This window comes from Sus scrofa, chromosome 5 (assembly GCF_054392235.1).
Source record: "Sus scrofa isolate SSC_HxYL_T2T_F1_AM1 chromosome 5, Sscrofa_HxYL_maternal_Yorkshire_Landrace_v2.0, whole genome shotgun sequence".
NCBI lineage: Eukaryota > Metazoa > Chordata > Mammalia > Artiodactyla > Suidae > Sus > Sus scrofa.
In genome coordinates, this window is record NC_139387.1 from 23,775,001 (window position 1) to 23,790,272 (window position 15,272).

The following is a 15,272-nucleotide window of genomic DNA, read 5'->3' on the forward strand; positions in this document are numbered from 1 at the left end:
GCAAACTCATCCTTGAATCTGGTTATACATATTTCGAACAAGGGTTTCTCCAAGGGTAAATGGTTACAGAGCAGGAGTGATGATATATTCATAAGATAAGGTCGAGACGGAAACACAAACAATTGAAGGAGAGAGAGTTCCAGACAAGAATCCATATAAGGCATGTTACAATGCTCAATAATTATTAGTGTTTTCTTATTATTTTTAATTTTTAACAGCCGCATGTGTGGCATATGACAGATCCCAGGCTAGGGATTTGGGATCCCAGAAAAAGATTTGTATAGTAAGGTAATATGTTCAATTACAAAGATGGAATTTAAATTCAGTGTGAAAAGAATTATGTAATGAATGTGTGACTACAACTTCTTCTGTAAGTAAATATGTTAGACCTATATTTTTTTACAACGTGCACAATGGTTTAAACGACTGATACTATCTGTAGATGGATCTATCCGTAGATCAGTAGATGGATCATGTATACACACATATACAGCGTGTGTGTATTCTCTGGAAGAAAATAAATGATGCACGGTTAAAACACTTCTCAATGGAAAAAGAACACTAAAATAAAGGAAAGAAGTTGTCTGCAGTAGCACAACAGTTAATGAACCCTAGTATCAATGAGGACATGGGTTCTATCCCTGGCCTTGTTCAGTGGGTTAGGGATTCTGCGTTGCCATGGGCTGTGGTGTAGGTAGCTGACCTGCCTCAGATCCAGCCTTGCTGCTGCTCTGTGTAGGCCGGCGGCTGCAGTGCCAATTTGAACCCCAGCCTAGGAACTTCCATATACTGCATGTGAGGCCCTAAAAAGCAAAAAATAAAGTAAATAAATAAAATAAAGAGTGTTATACTTTTGAGTATATGTAATTTAAAACACTTCTTGTACACAATGTTATATGTCAATTTATTTCAATAAAAATGGGGAAAAAGGAAAACGATCTTTTCTACCCAGAGGAAATACAGTTAGTAAACAAATACATGGAAAAAATTATTTACCCTTGAGAGTAAACAAAGAAATACAAGAGAAAAATCTTTAAAATAGCATTTTATATCTACTAAAATAGCAAAATCACAGCTTTTTAGTACAGTAATTTTCAAAACGGAATTATCAAGTAGTCATACTTGATGGCACTGTAAATTAATAAAATACTTTTGGAAAGGAATACAGCAATAAAGAACAACAGCCATAAATACAGTAAAAAATAAAAATTAAAAATAAAACATTTTATAAATCAAAATACATTGTACAGTAAATCCAAAAAAACATGTGCTAGATTAATATTTAAATTATAAAAAGAGCTCTTACATATAGAAACAGGATATACAAATAATCCAAAAGGAAGTGAAGAATTGGAATAGATAATTTGCCTATGAGCAAATCAAATTTAGAGGCAAATATATAAATATATAAAAATTTAGTCAAACTCATTTGCAGCCCATGCCAAAATGAAGTGATATTGAGATAGTGGGGCTGTTGAAAAGACCTCTTACCCTTCCTACTTATTAGAACCTGTGGGAAATGGCTACTCTTCACTGCGTCTGTTGAAATGTAAATTGCAATGTAAATGCAATTGTAATGATAACTGTAAATGAAATGTAGATCCAAATGTAATTGTAAATGAAATGGAAGTTACAATATTGCATCCCTGTGTTTACTTAAACTGCTATAAGAAAACAAATAGTGCACAGAGACAGACAACTTATCAGTGGCTGCCTGAGTGGGGAAGGGCAGGAAGGAGAGGGCACAGGGAAGAACAGAGATGCCATGGACCCTTGGGGCAGATGGACATTTTCACTCTTTTTATGGTATTAATGTTTTCACAGGCGTGTACATACATCAAATTTTAAAATTGTACACTCTAAATATGTGCAGTTTACTGTGTGTTGATTTTCCTTTGTAAAACTATTAAGAAAAGTAAGAAAATGAACAAAATAACCTGATACTTGTTATCCTCTTTGTCCCCAAGGACACTGGAGCCAAAGCACTTTTTTTGTTAGTTATTTTGCTTTTGCCAAATAAAATTACTCCAAAGAGTCATTAGTGACTTCTGAGGGTAAAACACCAAGGACCTTTTTAAAATTCATTTATTTCAAGAGACAGCAAACTGGAGAAAAAAAAAAAAAAAGGAAGAAAAGATAAGGTTGGTATTGTTCAAACCTTTTTCTCTGTCCAAAGATATTGAAATACCAACTCTTTCAAAAGAGGAGAGAGTCTCTGCCACTGGGATCACTTTTTTTTTTTTTTTTTTTTACCTTTTAAATGTTAATATATACATAAAAATATTCTTTAGGCCTTTCCTGAGAAAGTCAATCCTTTTATTTATTTATTTATTTATTGGTGACAACAATCTCAGGGAGCTTTCTACACAGTCAAAAATCATGTGAAGGTGAAAATGATGCATGAGCAAAAGCGAACAGAAGTTCACATGAAAATCTTCATAAAACCAACCATTTTAACATATGTGGCTTTAGGAATTACTCACTTGAATCAACTTAAGGAAGCTATGATTGACTGACAAAAAAGTAAGTATAATAAGTTTTTCAACATTAGTAATATTTCCCTTTGTTTAATTTTGGTCATATTTTTCTCTTAGAAAAAACAGTTCACCTGCTTGCATTAAATTCAGATATATAAGCTATCATTTATACCTAAAGACTTCAAAAATATATGGAGATGTCTTACTATAAATAGGTGGATATATAAATAAGAATTCTAACACAATGTATATCCAGAAATGACATAAGCCATACCACAACCTCAAAATTAAAAATATACAAGCTCTGTGTAGGAATGTGTGAGCATGGGTACTTCTCCCTTCATCACTCATTAGCAATCCCTACCTCCTTCCAAATGTTTACTGAAAGATAGATGAATCAAAATCTATTGGTTACATGTCAGTATCAATTAGTTTATTGAATTATATCTTATAATACTGTATAATATCTTGTAAGAAAAAAATACAGTTTTTGAACACTGAGTAATGTCTATAGCATGCTGAGTTGTTACATAGTGATGCATATGTAGCCTGAGAGATAAAGAGAAAGGATGACCCCCAAGACTTGGTACACTGCAACCATCATTCTCTACTACTTCTGAAATTAATCTAATATATATATATATATTGCGTATGTCCCAAAATTCTCTGGGAGGGTCCTAGTTTTCAGGCAAACTATGAGCCGTAGGTCAGCACTTCGTCCCCACACTGGTGTCTGCCAGTGTGTGTTTAATATTACAAACTGGGCAAACCAGAAGATATGGCCCTTCTCCTACTTCAGTATGAATAAAATACAGTTCAAAAACAATGAAGAGAAAGTCTTCGTGAACAAATACATTGTGGTATCAAAGGGAAACTTTTTCACTCATTGGCATAGGATAACAAGCATTAAGATGTAGTGAAAACTCAGCAAATATAATACTCAATGGGGAAAACCTGAAAGCCTTCTCACTCAAATCTGGAAAAAGACAGGGATGCCCACTCTCACCACTGCTCTTCAACATCGTTTTGGAAGTCTTAGCCACAGCAATTAGACAAACAAAAGAAATCAAAGGCATCCATATAGGAAGAGAAGAGATCAAACTGTCACTGTATGCAGATGACATGATACTATACATAGAAAACCCTAAGGACTCAACCCCAAAACTACCTGAACTGATTAATAAATGCAGCAAAGTGGCAGGATCTAAGATTAACATTCAGAAGTCAGTTGCATTTCTGTACACCAGCAATGAAACATTAGAAAAGGAATACAAAAATACGATACCTTTTAAAATTGTACCTCACAAAATCAAATACCTCGGAATACACCTGACCAAGGAGGTAAAGGACCTAAATGCCGAGAAGTATAAATCTTTAATCAAAGAAACTAAAGAAGATGTAAAGAAATGGATAGATATTCCATGTTCCTGGATTGGGAAAATCAATATTGTAAAAATGGCCATACTACCCAAAGCAATCTACAGATTCAATGCAATCCCTATCAAATTACCCATGACATTTTTCACAGAACTAGAACAAACAATCCAAATATTTATATGGAACAACAAAAGACCCAGAATCACCAAAGCAATCCTGAGAAACAAAAACCAAGCAGGAGGCATAACTCTCCCAGACTTCAAGAAATACTACAAAGCCACAGTCATCAAGACAGTGTGGTACTCGTATCAAAACAGACAGACAGACCAATGGAACAGAATAGAGAACCCAGAAACAAACCCTGACACCTATGGCCAATTAATCTTTGACAAGCAAGGCAAGAACAGAAAATGGGAAAAGGAAAGTCTATTCAGCAAGCATTGCTGGGAAACCTGGACAGCTGCATGCAAAGCAATGAAACTAGAACACACCCTCACACCATGCACAAAAATAAACTCCAAATGGCTGAAAGACTTAAATAGACGACAGGACACCATCAAACTCCTAGAAGAAAACATAGGCAAAACACTCTCTGACATCAACATCATGAATATTTTCTCAGGTCAGTCTCCCAAAGCAATAGAAATTAGAGCAAAAATAAACCCATGGGACCTCATCAAACTGAAAAGCTTTTGCACAGCAAAGGAAACCAAAAAGAAACCAAAAAGACAACTTACAGAATGGGAGAAAACAGTTTCAAATGATGCAACAGACAAGGGCTTAATCTCTAGAATATATAAACAACTTATACAACCCAACAGCAAAAAAGCCAATCAATCATTGGAAAAATGGACAAAAGACCTGAGTAGACATTTCTCCAAAGAAGATATACAGATGGCCAGCAAACACATGAAAAAATGCTCAACATCGCTGATTATAAGAGAAATGCAAATCAAAACTACCATGAGATACCACCTCACACCAGTCAGAATGGCCATCATTAATAAATCCACAAATAACAAGTGCTGGAGGGGCTGTGGAGACAAGGGAACCCTCCTGCACTGCTGGTGGGAATGTAAACTGATACAGCCACTATGGAGAACAGTTTGGAGATACCTTAGAAATCTATACATAGCACTTCCATATGATCCTGCAATCCCACTCTTGGGCATCTATCCGGAAAAAACTCTACTTAAAAGAGACACGTGCACCCGCATGTTCATTGCAGCCCTATTCACAATAGCCAGGACGTGGAAACAACCCAAATGTCCATCGACAGATGATTGGATTAGGAAGACAAGGTATATATACACAATGGAATACTACTCAGCCATAAAAAAGAATGACATAATGCCATTTGCAGCAACATGGATGGAACTAGAGAATCTCATACTGAGTGAAATGAGCCAGAAAGACAAATACCATATCACTTATAACTGGAATCTAATATCCAGCACAAATGAACATCTCCTCAGAAAAGAAAATCATGGACTTGGAGAAAAGACTTGTGGCTGCCTGATGGGAGGGGGAGGGAGTGGGAGGGATCGGGAGCTTGGGCTTATCAGACACAACTTAGAATAGATTTACAAGGAGATCCTGCTGAATAGCATTGAGAACTATGTCTAGATACTCATGTTGCAACAGAAGAAAGGGTGGGGGAAAAAATGTAATTGTAATGTATACATTTAAGGATAACTTGATCCCCATGCTGTACAGTGGGAAAATAAAAAAAATATATATTAAAAAAAACAAAAAAAAAAAAAACAAAAGTAAGTTTCATGCGGGTAAGGAAAAAAAAAATAAAAAAATAAACAAGTGGAACTATATCAAACTGAAAAGCTTCTCCACAGCAAAGAAAATCAGCAACAAAATTGAAAGACAACCTACCAAATAAATGAAAATAGTTGTCAATCATATATCCAACATGGGTGAATATCAAAAATACGTAAATAGCTCATACAACTCAATAGCAACAATCAAACAATTCAATTGGATTTTAAAGGGGTTTGTAGAAAACCTAAATTGACATTTTTCCAAAGAAGACATACAGATGGCCAATAGGCGCATGAAAATATGCTCAACATCACTAATCATCAGAGAAATGCAAATCAAAACCACACTGAGGAGTTCCCGTTGTGGCGCAGCAGAAATGAATCTGGCTAGCAACCATGAGTTGCGGGTTCCATCCCTGGCCTCGCTCAGTGGGTGAAGGATCCGGGGTTGTCCTGAGCTGTGGTGTAGGTCACAGATGTAGCTCGGATCCTGTGTTGCTGTGGCTGTGGTGTAGGCTTAAAGCTGTAGATATGTTTCCATCCCTAGCCTGGGAACCTCCATATGCCATGAGTGAGGCCCTGAAAAAAAAAAAAAAAAAAAAAGAAAAGAAAAAGAAAAACCACATTGAGACACTGAGATATCTCCTCACTTGTTAGAGTGGCTGTTTTAAAAAAGACAAGAGACAACTGTTGGTGAAATGCTGTGGAGAAAGGGCAACCCTTGTGCCCTAGGGTGGAAATGTAAAATGGCACAGCCACCATGGAAACCAGTAGGGAGGCCCCTCAAAACATTAAAGATAGAACTACACGAGATCTACCACTTCCACCTCGGCCTATGTATTGAAAGGAATCAAAAACAGTAACTTGAGGAGTTCCAGTCATGGTGCAGTGGAAATGAATCTGACTAGGAAACAAGAGGTTGTGGGTTCGATCCTGGCCTTGCTCAGTGGGTTAAGGATCTCGTGTTTCCTTGAGCTGTGGTGTAGGTCGCAGATGCGGCTCGGATATGGCGTTGCTATGGCTGTGGCGTAGGCCAGTGGCTCCAGCTCCGATTAGACCTCTAGCCTGGGAACCTCCATATGCCGCAGGAGCGGCCCTAGAAAGACAAAAAGACAAAAACACTAACTTGAAAACTTATAAGCACACACATGTCCATTGCTGCGTTATTTATAATATTCAAGATATGGAAACAACCTAAGTGTCCAGTGATGAATAAATTGATAATGAAAACATGAATATTTGTACTAGTAGATTACAGTTCTAAATATGAATATCAATATCTTGAAGAAATTTCACTTCAAACTTTTCTGACGACATACAAAACTATTTTCGAAAGGGTTTTTCTTGCAAAATTTTTATAATTCTAAAAAATATAAAAGAAGCTAAAATGATTGAAGATAATTAGAATCAGCATAATTATCCATAGGGTTGTATTTTACAATGATGAAACTTTGGAAACAGCATATATTTACAACAGGGATAAATTTGGGATTAAATGCTGATGTTACATCGATCCAGTGGACCAAAATTAAATAGATTTAAAGGAATGCAGATAAATAATTACTGGGATATAAATAGGTTCACACATATATAAGTGTAGAGTAAGTATGTTAATCTGTGGATGCTATTATAGAACTATATTTAAATTAGTGTTCATGCATTTGTAATTATTACATGTGATATACATGGATATATTTGCAAGAGGAAAAGTCTTGAAAGACATGCTCCAAAATATTACCTCTTCTTACCTCTAAAGTCTTTTTTAAATTAAAATATTGTTGATTTCTAATATTCTGCCAACTTTAAGTCAATCTTTATTCTTTTTCATTTTAATTTTTTGTTGTACATCTAATAAAATGTCAACATGTAATTAATTCTTTTATAACAAATAGAAAAAGCAGAGAGACATTTATCATCTTTAACTCCCTTTCAGAAGAATTGGCTAAAAGAAACTGGACTAGGTTTTGGTTTTAATTAGGGTCAGTCTTCCTACCAGTCTCTGAAATAATTCTGTTTATTTTCCTATCCCTAAAGGCCATTTTCCCACTGTTAGGCTGTTTTCCCCACTGTTAGGTCTGTTTTCCCCACTGTTAGGGCTGTTCTTTCCTTTACTCAAAGGTCAGATGAGATAAAATGATTACACAGATGCTTCATTGGTGATTTTTTAACCTGGGTCACCAAGGACTCTTCCGTTTACTAATTTTGTTGCAGAGGTGGCAAATGAAATAAGCATCAGGCTTGGAATTGGAAAACCCTCTTTCTGAGCAGAAAAGTTCAAAACATCAACATCAACTCTTCCAAGACCACTAGTTCTTTTGAACCTGCTTTTCTTTTCAATTATTGAAAGTTTAAAAAAAAAAAAAAACAAAAGCTATTTCCTAGGCTTGTGATGCCACTGCATCTATTGAGTGGAAATTGATGTATTTGACCAAAGATAAAAAGATCTCAAGGAAATCATGCATTCCCAAGCTGCTGTTACTGTAGGAGTGACCAGATTCAATCTGTGGAAAGCCAGACATTCTCATGTTCCTATTCAACATTATATTCATTTTCAGGTTGTAGCTACAAGAATAGCTGTAGTTAAACAACTAACAGAGAGAGGCTATGATTAACTGCCAGAGTGTAAGTATGACAACTTCTGACATTTTTTTTGAAATTTGGATCATATTTGCCTCTAATGAATTAATCTTTCTTGACTATAAAATTTAGCAATGAAAGTTCTAATACGGGTATTAATTAAACATCATTTTTAGGGCTCTTTAAGCTTGGATAGCATAGTCATTGATAAGATTACTTTAAGCAGCAATTAAAAATAGATCATCTAAAAGTAACATAATTTGTATGTTGTAATGAATTAATAACCTCCACAATACCTGAGAAGGAAAAACTAAAATCCAGTGGCAGAGTACCTGCTTTTCCAGAAAAACTGGAGATGTTGGACAGAGATGGAGTGTGAAAACATTGAGCCCTGGAGGGAAGATGCTTCCAGGTAGATCATACATGTGAAGTGTTTATTTCAATATCTAGCATATAGTAAGGATCCAATAAATATAAAATATGACTTTGATTATTTTTTATTTTAAAAAAAGGAAGAGAAATAGGATGAGAGTGTGGAAAATCAAGCATTTCATTTTGGACTTGTGTTTGGAGTACATTTGGGTATATGACTGAAGATCAATTATTTTGGAGTTTAGGAGTTGAAGAAAAAACCCAAAGAGAGTGTATATGTTAAGAAGTAAAATTGGATGGTAAAAAGTTGTAACAAGTAGTCAATAAGTCATAGAGATATAATGCACAATCTACTGATATAGACAATCATATTAGACTATAATTGTGTAATGTGATGAATATTGCTACATCTATAATCATGTCACAGTTAAAAATGTATCAAAGTAACATGCCATACCCCTTAAATTTACACAATGATACATGTCAAATTTATTCAATAAAAAAATTAGGAGTAAAGAAATGCTTAGCACTACAACTTCAGCAAAAAAAAAAAATAAAATAACAATAATAAGTCTAGAAATTAAAAAGCAAAAAGATGATGGGCAAAAAACACTTATGTGCTATTAAGGTAAGTTCTGAGAGAATGACATGAATATTGTATGGTTAATGTTTACTTAGAATGTCCCTCAACTTTAATAGGAAAAAGCAAGTGTTTGATGAACATTAGCATAAATTGTTTCATTAGATTCATGGGGACCAAAAATTCCTATACTATATTAATGATTAAATGGCTGGTAATTAAAGGGAAAATCTTTGTGGACTAGACCATAAAAATAGTTAAAAAATATATTCATTGCTCATTATTAGACAGGAACTTTATAAGTACTTTATCTATTAACTTAATTTCAAACATTATATATATATGTACATGTATATATATATATATATATATATATGAAGGATACTGTTATTATTTCCATTTTGTTGAGGACACAACTGATTCACAGGGAAAACTAGCTATACTCAAAGAATGTGCTTGAGTTCAATCTAAATTTTTTTATTTTAGCGATATTAGCAATAATATTTTGGAATGTTTTTCAACCTGAACAGAACAGATTGAAAACAGAGAAAAACTTTAATTTTTTAATGTCCCTGTATACATATTTTCATTCTATACAATATATTTGTTATCAAAACACTTCTTATCTTCTGCACTGCAAGAGGAAATAGTGTAATTATAAAAGAAAATTATGAGACAGAATCAGAGGAATGGGTGAGCAAGAAAGAAGTTGTTTAAAGGAAACACAAACATTTTAAATTGTAATACTAGGACTCAGTATCCTCAGTATTAGATGCAGACTCTCTGCATAGTGAGACTCAAACTGTTCATGATATATTTGTACTTTTTAGTAACAAGACTTCAAGGAAACACATGAAGGTGACAAAGAAAGTTTATGATTCAGCTTTACATTTTAGTCAGTGATCTCTTGCTCTCACAGAACATTAGCAGGCAAATCTAAATAGAAGGGAAAGTCAAATCCAAGATATAGATAAAATAAAACAGAAAATGGACATAAAATATAAAATATGATGAGAAGGAAGCACCCATAATATTTTGGAGTGTGATATAGATAAAGCAATTCTGATTTTTTTTAAAATCTCCCCTAAAATGACCAAAAATGCATAGTTGTATAACCTAGGAATTCAAGGATATTTGCAAAGATAGTTTTTAAATGCAAATTTTTTTGCTAGTTTTTTCATTCATTGATAACTACTCTCTGTGTATAAAAAGTCTCTGAATCATAAATGCAGACTGAGTAGAAGGCAAGCCTCAATGATGAGAAACCACACAGTAACAACTTTTATCCTGCTGGGACTCCCAGATGAGCCACAGCTGAAGACTCTGGTTTTCATCTTCCTGTTTCTCACCTACATGCTGAGCGTCACTGGGAACCTGACCATCATCTCCCTCACCTCCACAGACTCTCACCTCAAAACTGCCATGTACTTTTTCCTACAAAACTTCTCCTTCTTGGAAATTGCATTTACATCTGCTTGTGTTCCCCAATACTTGTACAACATAGCAACAGGTGATTAGACAATCACATACAACAGTTGTGCTACGCAACTATTTTTTACTGATCTCTTTGGAGTAACTGAGTTTTTTCTCCTGGCCGCCATGTCCTATGACCACTACGTGGCCATCTGCAAACCCCTGCATTACGTGACCATCGTGAACCACACGGTCTGCAGGAGACTCATCATTGGTTCCTGGCTGGCTGGCTTGTTGATCATAATCCTCCCACTCAGCCTGGGCCTAAAGCTGGAATTCTGTGACTCCAACGTCATTGACCATTTTGTCTGTGATGCAGCCCCCCTCCTAAAGATCTCATGCTCAGAAACGTGGCTCATAGAGCAGATGGTCATAGTCTGTGCTGTGTTGACCTTTATCAGGACACTCGTGTGTGTGGTTCTATCCTACGTACACATCCTCAAGACCATTTTGCAATTCCCTTCTGCCCAGCAAAGGAAAAAGGCATTTTCTACATGTTCTTCCCACATGATTGTGGTCTCCATCAGCTATGGAAGCTGTATCTTCACCTATGTTAAACCTTCAGCAAAGGAATCAGTGGCTGTTAATAAGGGTGTGACACTGCTCACTACTTCCATTGCTCCCATGCTAAACCCTTTCATTTACACCTTGAGAAACAAGCAAATTAAACGGGCTTTAAATGATGCAATCAAAAGAATTGCATTAATCTCAAAGATCTAATGGAATTCACTCATGTAGAATAAAAAATTTTTCATGAAAAGATCATTAGTTCCTAAGTATGTGTCTTTAAGTTTTCAAATCATTCCTATCCTAGGATGGAAATTGTCTCAGGTACCTCTCTTAAAAACAATAGAAAATACATTTCTAAGAAACAAAACCATGAAGTTATATCTTAACAAGACTACAAAACTTCTAACAACAAAAGAAACAAAAACAATGAGTTCATTGTACATTTCAAATAGGGTAATTATGCTGTTGCCTTTTACTCTTCTAGATATCAAGAGTGTTTTTTAATGCTGAGCACAAAAAAACTGGTACTGGAAAAGAGACTAGAAAACCCACAAATTTATTGTCATTATATGTCTTATATTTTAGAAGGGATCCAAGACCAGGGCATTAAATAAATATAAACATCACAAAGAACAATAACAAAAACAGGTTTTTTTTTTCATTTAAAAAAAGGAAACTATTCCAAATGATCATATCTTAATGTAGAAGCTGAATTATGACAATAGTCCCTTACGATATTGAATATCTAAAAATGACAGACTAATAGATCAATTTAAACAGAAAACATGTGAATTTAATGTGTTAATAGTTCCTCTAAGTAAATTTGTGAGGAAAATGGATATATAGCTACATCTGTGTTTGCTTCTATATTTTTATCTATAACTATATGGATTTTCTGGTAAGAAGCTAAAATAATTAGAAGATAGTAAAAATCTAAAAAGTGAAAATAAGTGAAAAACATGGAATGCATCTAGATTTGGCACAAAAATGATTGCAACTCCATGGGTGTGAGACTAGCGCTTACTACTTCCTATGCTGAACTTCATTTTGTTGACGTACACAGACTACCAATTATTTCTCCAGCAAAAAAAGAAGAATTTTGATTTGTGGTCTGCAACCATGGTGATCCACATACAAGTCCTCACACAGCAAGAAGAGGAGGACGCTTTTAAAGAGGGGAAGGGAAGCTGGGAGGACTGTAGTAAACAATGAGTGCATGGTTTTTCATTGGCTGAGTCCTGACCCTCTCTCATTGGCTGAGCTCTGGCCAGGCAAGAAGAGGAAGCCTTTCTTCTTGTTGTTGGCCTCTGCTGTTGTCCTAGGGCTTAAGAAACCCCATTCAATCCTCCTTGCTTCTATTTTGGTTGAGTTTGCCTCTTATTAACTTTTACAATTTATACCTTGAGAAACACGCAAGTAGAACAAGACGTCAATAACCTTTCAAGGAACTTGACTGTGACACATCTCAAAAAGTATTTTATAGCAATAGCAGGTTGAAATAATCATATTTTAATATGTTGGATTTTATAAAATAGAACACTAAAATCAATTCATTTTTATTTTATAATACGACTACTAGAAAATTCTAAGTTACACGTAGGTATGGCTCATGTTCTGTTTATATTAAAATGCTTCAGTTAACCAAGCTGGTTACTAGACCCAAAATTCACATTCTGTATTTTTGACCCAAAGTTTTGTTTTTGACTTAAGGGAGCTTCACCAGAGAAACACTTTGAGCAAGATATTTTCAAAAAGCTCCTCAAGCAAACTCTACATGTATTAAAACTTCTATAAGTAACAAAAACAAGAAAAATGTTCACAGTAAGCTTAAACTATGAAATGCAATACATCTTTTTAATATTAGACTGAAAATGAAAAAATGAAATTAATCTGTGGAATAAAAACTGAAAGAGCTATTGAATGAAAATTTTATGACCACTAGAATAGCTCTAATTTTCCTTCAAAAAGAGCTGAACTTCTAAATATATATAAATTAATATAAATAATGGGAGCCATGCTGCTGCTTAGAGCAACACTAATTGTATTAAGTGGTTAGAAAGAGCACCAGAGTGAAATGAGACTTTGGGAAACTTTTCCTATGCAGGTAGAGCTTTTTGGCAACTCTTTGTATCAATTGAAAAGATACAGTTAATATAAATTGTATCTTTCTCTTTCTGCTACAAAAGCTCTCTCTGGGTGACTCATTTTTTTTCCACATCATTTCTGTGTCTTTGCCCAACCTTCTTACATTCCCTTAATTAGCCTAGTCCATGCCCTCACCCCTAGTTTGACAATATTTGCAATTATATTTTCCTTGTCCTAAATCCCTGATCTGACCCACACTGGGTATCTCCAAGTAGACATCAGTGAACTTAATGACTACTGAGTTATTCAAAAGTTTAAGTTTCTAGAAATTTAGATTGCAATAATATCCCTCACCTATCTTGAAACAGGTGTCTTGAAGGAGGCCTGCACTACAGGAATAAGAGTCCTTTCTCTGCTCTTCTTGGCCCACTAAGAGCTTACCTGAGGGCCCAGATTGAAAAGTCACTCTTCTACAGGCCTTGTTCCAAAATGCCAGACAACTAGTCTCCTAAGTTGCATTTAATGTCCAAAAGTGTTTTTAAAAATAATAATATCAAAAACAGATCTTTCTTTTTTTAGGGCCACAGGTATGTTATAAGGAAGTTCCCAGGCTAAGGGTCAAATTGGAGCTCCAGTGGCCGGCCACAGCCACAGTAACAACAAAGCCAATTCCAAGCTACATCTGCAAATACACCACAGGTTGTGGCAACGCCAGATCCTTAACCACTGAGTGATGCCAGGGATTAAACCCGAATCCTCTTCGATAGTAGTTGGGTTCCTTTCTGCTGAGCTACTACGGCAAATCCAAAAAAATAAAAAAATAAAAAGAGAATTCGGCAGAAGAGTAGGAGGACACCCTCGCCCTCTCCCACAAACACAAGAAAAAAAAAACAAATCTATAGGTTAAACGACTCACACAGAACAGCAATTAATTGCTGGCAGAAGAACCTAAACTCCAATAATGGCAAGAATCTCGTGACATAACTGGGTAAAACAAGAGAAAAGAGGAGAGTGAGAGAAGGGGAATCGGGGCTGGACGGGACTCCAGAAAGGGAACTGTGGAGGAGAAATGGTTCCTGCACCCTGCAAAGTCACCTACTCCACGGAAAAATCAACCGAATCGGAGGGATCTCCAGATGCAGAGAAGAGCACAGCAGTAAGTGTGAGTTCAACTACTGGCACAGTCACTGAAAACCGACGCTTGGGAGGGGGCTGGGCACCGAGACCTCAGCTCCGGAGGTTAGTCCCCGGGAATGGGAACGGGCTGGGGTGGGTGGTGCTGAGACTGCTTGGGGGACCAGGAACTGGTCTGTCCAGTTCTCGGGGCAGAGACTGCCTGGGAGACTAGGAAGCTGAGCATTGTGGGTGCAGGGCGCAATACGCTAAGGGCTGGGGGGTGGAAAGCCACATCAGAGGGGACCTGGGAGAAGAGCTGGGTCTGCAGGAGAGACAAGGTGCCAGTGCTGGGGAGGGGGGAGGAGGAGGGGTGGGCCACCATAGAATACTCCCCACACCACAGTGAGCTCATTTGCCCACCAGCTATCAGAAAGCTCTGACTCCCAGTTCATCCCCCCTCTCCCGACCCTGTGCACCTGTGCTGGACCTGAGGCTGCCTGCCATCCCAGAGGGCTGGCCTCACCATTTGCAGGAAGCCAACCACTGCAGGAGCATTCCCTGCCCTGGCCAGCCTGCCCTCTGGAGGGGCTATACCCCCACAGAGCAGCACCCAGCAATGCTAGCCCCCAGGAAAAGGCCTGCAGCACAGAAAAGCTAGTACAAGCTCAGCCTGGCTGTGCAAATCTACTTCCATTGCCCTGTGATCCTGCTAATCCCTGCTGCCCTGGGGAAGAGCCCCTTGGGTTCTCAGCGGCCCAGCTGGCTGCTCCCACCCTTGGGGGGGTGCTGCAATCCCGAGGAACAGCTGACTAGCACCACCAGCCCCCTAGAAGAGCCCCACAGCCCAGTAACACCAGAGAAATCTCTGCCCAGCCACATGAAATCTGCTTCCATCGCAGTGCAGACCTCCCAGTCCTGTCTGCCCTCAGGAAG

The 15,272-nt window shown here is 36.8% G+C and overlaps 1 protein-coding gene and 1 pseudogene across 1 annotated transcript in view; one reads left to right on the forward strand and one right to left on the reverse strand.

The window, feature by feature from the left end:
• Positions 1-15,272, reverse strand: part of LOC110255239 (olfactory receptor 6C1-like) — a 371,689-nt gene that overhangs the window by 323,058 nt on the left and 33,359 nt on the right. The window lies entirely within an intron of this gene.
• LOC146403232 (olfactory receptor 6C2-like) lies at positions 10,410-11,348 on the forward strand (annotated as a pseudogene).